Below are 7337 nucleotides of genomic sequence, written 5' to 3' on the forward strand. Positions count from 1 at the left end.
TAAACAAGTTTTTTGTTAATTTAATACTTTTATATCTTGTTACAGATTATTTTAATTTATTTTGGTTAATATATTGGTAATGTTTTAGTATGTAGGGGTATAGTTTATTATGAGATGTTATCTATTATTTTATTGTTTTATATATTATCTGATTATTAATTGTTACGTTGTATTCTATGTATGTTTTTATGCTGTTTTAGCATTTGTAAGCTGTCCAGAGAACCGCTGAATTATGGGATAGCACAGAACAGAATAAACAAAAGGTATGTTAAAAATTATCAGACTGATTCAATGTTTGGATTCAATACACTGAATTCAATACAACAGATACAATGTTTTACTGAAAATAATACATATATTTATAATTAAAAACATATTTTAAACATAAATGGTTTCTGGAAATGACTCAACAAAAATATGCCAAAACCTTAAATCCATTCAACTTTCTCCCAGGCCATCAAATGCCATCCCAAATTAACAGAACCTGTGATGACAGAAAAAGATTCAGTCTCAGTAAGGATTACAGAGAAACAGAATGGCATGGAAGTGGAGCAGCCACCAAGTATCCAACTCTTACATATCTTTGCTCTAGGAACTGGGCCATTCCCAGTAGTTAGGGCAGGTCATCCTAGGTCATTCCTCCAGGAATGTTGTCCATGGGGTCCGGATGGGTTGGATGTGACTTCACAACTAACAACATCCTAGGTCATAAGGGAGAAACATGATGGGACATCAGGGAAAGTTGGTCTCCATTACCATGCAAAGGCCATTTCACACAATATGCAGCAGGAAATTTGGATCTTCAACAGGCTATATAAAGCACATGATTCCCTGACCAAGTATATCTCGATTACACACATGTTCAAAACACACATTTATGCCTTTCACATCTTCTATTTTTCAGTGTATATCAAAACATCAAATTTTGGAGTTCCTCATAAACTCTTTGGGCTTCTGTGCTGAGAAATGAGTCCAGGAAACCGCAGGAAGGGAAACACCAAAGAATATGCATTCCCACAGTCTGCCCTTGTAGTGACAATGGCAGACAGCAACTCTGAACTTGTGAGGGAGTTTTGCTGAGAAGTACTTCTGGGCAATGCTGCTGTGTCTCAATATACAGAAGCAACTTCAGGCAGGCTGAACTGCATCAGTGTGGGCAATCCTTAACTCACCAAGGCACAGAACTGGTCCACTTGACATTATCTCTGGCTTCAGCTTCAGCTAGTTCACATCCAGTCCCCCAACCCCAGCTGAACACAGGAAAAGCATAACACAAGCAGAGTCCAGGGCAAATATAAAGAAGGAACCGAATATCCTCCTTGGCTTCATGCCGGCAGCAGATTATCTAGAAAGGAGAAGCCCAAAGGAACTACACACATGGTTGCTTAGTAACAAAGCACACATCTCCTCTGTCTTCAGCCTGATCTAGAATTTTTTATTTACCATTTGGATACTACTGTCCCAGGATTACCAAAACAAAAAGAAAGAAAAAAGAAGCAACAACAGTACAAAAAAGACAGTAAGCTGAAACCCACAAAATAATAAAAGTATGATAGCAGAGACAGCAGGATAAAAATCACATCTACAAAGCTGTAGGAGAGTTTTAAAAAGTATTAGCCTGAAAGGTCAATAAAGCAGGCACCAGGAAAAACCTCTCTGGGGAGAGCATTCCACAACTGGTTCCATGACCAAAAAGGCCCAATCTCTGGCAGCCATTTACTGCTCCTGGTGGGGAGGGAGTGAGCCACAGAAAGCCCTTCAGTGAAGAACGCAAGTGCAGGACTGCTTCTTTAGCATCTCCCGTTCCTTCCTCCCTCCCTTCTACAGTTCTGATCCAGCTAAGTCCATGTAGAAGCAGCAGTCAGACAGCTTGAAAGCGAACCAAAAGGGGTGTGCATGGGGAAAGGGAGAAAACAGTTCCTTTGCCTAGTCCACGGTGTTGAGGATTGCGACGGGTTTGGTTTTTTGTTTTTGTTACAGGATACCACTCATATGGCCAAAGATTAAGAGTTGCTACCAGAAGAAGTTAAGGGGGACAAGTCTTCAACTATAACCAACACTTTTAAAAACTGCTTGTAGGTTTAGTCCTACCATTTCCCTAGAAGAAAAGGAGACCCACAACTATGCTAAACATGGGGAATTTTTGCCATCAGATAGACCAGTTCACACATCATTTCATGAGTAAGATTGGCATTCAATATTCTGTTAATTGAAAAGAAAATACCCTTGAGCACCTGATGATCAATGCTGTGAAGTAACAGGCAAGAATTTAAAGAATTTATCTGAATAACAAAACAGAGAATAATACTATTTACAAAGATAATGGATTGGGATTTTCTGGTCAGCTTTTGGCTACAAAGTTGACAAAAGCATGCACCAAAAGTATGAACTACAACGTAAGTAAGAGCTACTGTTGTACAGAAGATTTCAACTCCTCCTACAAGTTTTATAAATCACAATCTCAATTACACCAAATTCCCTCTCCCCCTACATTAAATGCAACACTCAGTAGTACTTTGATTCATAAGCACTTCTGACTTGATAGGGTGCCACAGGCTGAGTGCCTCTGAACATGTGTAGAAGTCCTTTCTGTGGCAGAAATTAAAGCATTGGGCCCATTGACAATATATGTAAGCAGCAGATATCACCTGGGAGATCATTTAGGCAGTCTCCTGAAATGTGCCTGCAAAACATTCCCAGTCATCTCCACATTCCTCTTATTAAGAAGCATGAAGCAGCTTCTATTTAAAGTCTGCTTCTATTTAAATTCACAATGCATATTTGCTAATTTTATTTATTTAAGGTATTTCATAGCTGCCTTTTAAGACTGCAGTTTTTCCAGTGTCTTACCATATAAAACCTACAATTCAATCAATATAACAAATTTGGAACTCTCTGGTAATGTTAACTGAATATGCAAATATTGACATGAAACATTTCAAACAACATATGAAAGCAACTTTAATGTGATTTAAATGTAGAAACTATTATTGAAATGCTTGTAAATATTTAGATACAATAAGAAAGCAATTTTATAGTGCCCAAATAACATCCCAGGGACCACTGGATGGCTCAGAAAGCTCCTTTTCACATCTCTTTGGAAGGGAGAGTGGTCAATCTGACCACCAACCCCTTGCAGTCAGCTTGGAGAGAACTACCCACAGTGTCTCCAAAGTTGGAAAACTTACCTTGTAGCAGAAAAGAAGGACATTCTGCTGGGCAGAAGATCAGGTAGGCCAAGATAAAATTCATCCTGACCCTCCTCCAGCCTTTCCCTCTGCAACTGTCAGAGGATGGGTACGCAGAGTGCCTCCACTGCTCCTCCAGCCCTGCCTGTTTCAGCTGGGCATGGACAGGGCATAAGAATTTGGCATCTTCTGAGCAGCAAGGGATAACAAAACTGTGCTCAACCATGTCTTTCCCTTACATTGTTTAAAGATAAGGTGGGGAAGGGAAAAGAATAGTCCTGAAAACCATTGAAACACTAATGAATTTTGTCATCTCAACAAAATATGCATGATTCGTTGACAACCACTCATGCTAATCTGAAACTGCCAATCTTCTTTAATACTGGAGTTGGCACCCATTCATTGTTACTAATACACACCACTGTTTACAAGGTAGCTTTCTTTGACTTCATGGAATTTTTGAAGGCTGTCAAGTACAGGAAGCTGCCAACTGACCAGTGCATCTGCACTGACAACTAGCATGTGTGACGAGGCAATGTATGTTTACTCAATATCAAGTCCCATTGTGAACAAAAGAGAAAGAGTACACAGTTTAAGTCATCATGGATGGTAAGAAAACTTTTCTATTATTTCCTACCACGCACATCACAGTGCTTTTCTACACTGAATCCATTCTTACATTCTGCTTTGAGTCACCAAATACTGAGCAATCAAGTGATAGGAAAGTAACTTATGTAAACCCAACTGTGAAGCTGCAAAAAGGTACTATATCATGCATTACGTCTGATTCACATGAAAACAGCTGAACAAAGTGACCTACTAACACACAACCAAAATCCCTAAACTAACTCCTGACTAAAGATCTGGACTTTATGTCACAGTGCAACTGATCTGTTGTAAATGCACCTATTTATGCTGGACAGTATATCACTTACAGCAACCTTCCCCAACCTGATGAATGGGGGCTACTGGGAGTTCTAGTTCCAGCAAAGCTGGAGGTCACCCAGGTGGAAAAACTGACTTATGAGATGAGAGAAAATGATATGTCACATTGCACCATTGCTCTTTAGTCCAGCTATGATTTAGAATCTACCTATAAGTTAGATTCAGATCTGCTGCTTATGAGGCAGCATAACCATACAAATATGGAGTAAAGGATGGTCAGAAATACCTGTCTTCCAGATATTTCAGACTACAACTCCTATAATCTTCAACCGTTTGACATGCTGGCTTGGGTTTCTGGAGCCACAGCCCAAAACATCTGAAAGAAACCAGAATGCCTGTCCCTGGGAATACATGATGGCTTTCTCTTTCATACCCCTGCCGAATATTCGGAAATGATTCCCTTTGGTTGTACTTGAGGTAAGGCAGACATATAAGCCTCGATATGGTTGAAGGGCATCAGGCCCACTCTTAACTCTGGATTTTTGAATCCACCATCATTAACTGTACAACTAAATGCTCCTTTTACAGGGCAGGTTGATCCCACAGCTTCCAGAAAAAAAAAGGGGGGGGGGATTTCCCTCAATCTGGCCAGGGTCAACTTAAAAGGTTTTGGCTCTGGAGGCAGAACGGAACCTCCTCCCTGTAACTGGCAGAGGCACAAAGATACTCCCTAGTGCAAGCCTCATTTACGGTGAAACCTCCTCTTGCACACCTCCCGTTCGTTTCAATGGCGCTACTGCACGAGTGGATCGCGCACAGTGGATCAGATCTGCTTCTCCAGACCTCCTGCCCTTATACGCACTCCAGATCTGGCACCTTGGGGCAAAGTCTCACCTTGCCTCACAGTAAAGCCACCGCTGATAGGATCCCACACCTTAGTTGCTTCCCCACCCCCATCGCGGGTGAGTGCGCACACACGTTTCTAAGTCAGCCTAATAGACGATCCACGCCCACCCGACGGTGGGCGCGACGTTTCCTCTAAGCTGAATGGTCCCGGTGCCAAACGAAAAACAAGCCTGTTGAGTCCCAGGTCTGTGCGTCCCTCCCGCCGCCGCCCCTCCATCCCAGGCGCTCCCTCCTCGCCTTCCTTTGTGCCCGGCAAGCCTCTTCCTGGCTTCACTGCATGGCAGCCAAGGCAGTAAATAAGCATACATCTGGCCGTGTGATGCTGGTCTATTTGCAGAAGGCCCCCTCCTCGCCCCGAGACGAGAGCAAGTTCACATTCAAAGCCTGGGGAGGGATGGGGGCGGCGGCGGCGGATTCCTCCCTTCCACTCCCCCCTCCCCGGCGAGGGATACCGCAAAGCGTGACGGGGGCGGGGAGAGCAAAGTAAGGCGAGAAGGGAGCGCAGCGTCCTTCGCCCGAGCAACTTCCCAATCGCCGGAGACAAAAGGCACCAACTTCTGGAAGTCGCCGCATGGAAACCCGGCCGGGGGTGGGTGTCACGTTGCGGAAAGGGGACAGACCCGGCGCCACGCCGCAAGCCCACGCGCCCGCACCTCGGCTGGCAAAAGCGGATTTTCCCGGACGGCGCGTCTCCTCCGGCCGCCGCGAACTCACAGAAAGGCTTCCTTCTGCCTGTCCCCTCCCCAGACCGACCCCGCCGAGCGCACTGGACCCGGGAACCGCCTCCTCGGGCGGGCGAGCTGACGCCCCCGCCCCGTGCCGTCCTCGTCTTCCCATTGTTCCCGCGTCCGCGCGCTCTCACCGTGCGCGGCGGCGCTCCTCTCGGGCTCTCGCTCGTCGCGGGGTCGGTGGCGGCCACCGCTGGTGGCGCGAAGCAAGTCGGGCTGTGGGGCCGCCGGAGGGTCCGAGCCATTAAAGGTTCCGGCGGGAGGCGCAGGCGGCGGCGGCCGGGGAAGGGGGCGGGAGGCGCGGGGAGCTGCGGGAGAGCGGCAGGGGCGAGGGCGCCATGGGCAGAGCTGGCGCGCGAGGGGAGCCTCTGCCGGAGCGCAGCGGCCAGAGCCCGCCACGTCCCGGCGACCCGAGGAGGAGGAGGAGGAGGAGGAGAAGACGGGCGCTGCCGCCGGAGCTCTCGCCGCCGTCGCGCCTTCGCCGCCTCCTTCTCCTCCCACTACCCACCCGGCCCCCGCCTAAAGGGGAGTGGAGAGGGGAGCTGCGGCGGTGAAGAGCCCCCTCCAGCGTCCGTGCGCGCATCCTGCCCCGGCTGCACCGCCCGCGCCCCCGCCCCGTCCGTCGTGCAGAGAGCGGGAGCCCCCTCCCCGTGGGCCGGAGAAGCGCCGCCCCTCCTCGGGGCGGCAGTCAGAAGCCCTCCGGCCAGGAGCGCCTGCTCGCGCGCGCCGCGGGGGGCCGCGCGTTCCTGCGCGAGAAGCATGATGGTTGCCGCAGGTGTTCAGAGGTCGCTGCGAGAAGGCGGCCGAGGTGAACGCGGGATTAAATCCGGCACTTGGGGACAAAGGGGAAGACAGCCATTCAATGGTCAATGCAGAGGTCAGCGGGGAACAGGCCCAAAGCCTGTGGGGAACAGGCCTCGACCCCCCAAATTTTCGCTAACCCACCACATTTTAAAAATAACATTTATTGCAACGATTGCACAAAAAATACACGAAAGCCACCGTTTCTCCTCTTAAAGGTACAGCCTTTATTTTGGAGCAGTGCCCCAGTGGAATCGGCCCAAGGAGTGAAATAGTGCACAAAGGTGAAGGAGTATGTCGACTTACTGGAACAGTTACACTATATTTTTTTAAGAAGGTCCGAGTTACTCAGAGTTATAAAAACAAGTCTGTAAAATAACTGCTTGTTTAGCCAGTACCCTTGGATTCAGTTGCAGTTACATGATTAAGACAAATGATTTAGTATTTACACACTCAGTGCATCTTCCCCTTATAAAAATACTGTCATCCAAAAATGGGAGCTATTGGTCTGCTCAGATCAGAAGTCGTCTTCCCCTTTATTATTGAAATTTTGCTAAAAGGGACTTGAACCTGTAACATAACTGCTGCACCAAAAGAATCTGGATTATCAAGGCAGTGTTTGGAGCTTATTGACTGGGTTGGAATGCACCTGCAAGAAGTGCAAAATGATACTATGTTCAACATCTTTGAAGCATCATCAAAATCTTTGTACATTTCCCTGGACTTCAGGAAAGCTGTTTTTAATAAACTCGGAACCCTGATAGGTAGGATTCCATGGCAGGAAGGAATAGGAAACTGAACATGTAGGGGCAAATATTTATAAAATTTG

At 46.8% G+C, this 7337-nt stretch overlaps 1 protein-coding gene across 9 annotated transcripts in view; it reads right to left on the reverse strand.

Moving 5' to 3' along the window:
- The window catches only part of FARP1 (FERM, ARH/RhoGEF and pleckstrin domain protein 1), a 227148-nt gene extending 221011 nt beyond the window's left edge, over positions 1–6137 (reverse strand). For 5 of the 9 annotated variants that reach the window (XR_006414629.1, XM_044429479.1, XM_044429478.1 and 2 more), the window contains exon 1: positions 5842–6137. The gene's annotated coding sequence lies outside the window, so the exon portion shown is untranslated. Of the gene's footprint in view, positions 1–4967; positions 4990–5534; positions 5580–5632; positions 5712–5841 lie in introns of those variants that run through there. The other 4 variants (XM_044429477.1, XM_044429474.1, XM_044429475.1 and 1 more) reach the window with 4 other exon arrangements.
- Between the last annotated feature and the right edge of the window lie 1200 nt (positions 6138–7337).

This window comes from Varanus komodoensis, unplaced genomic scaffold (genome assembly GCF_004798865.1).
Source record: "Varanus komodoensis strain SLA01 unplaced genomic scaffold, ASM479886v1 scaffold2, whole genome shotgun sequence".
NCBI lineage: Eukaryota > Metazoa > Chordata > Lepidosauria > Squamata > Varanidae > Varanus > Varanus komodoensis.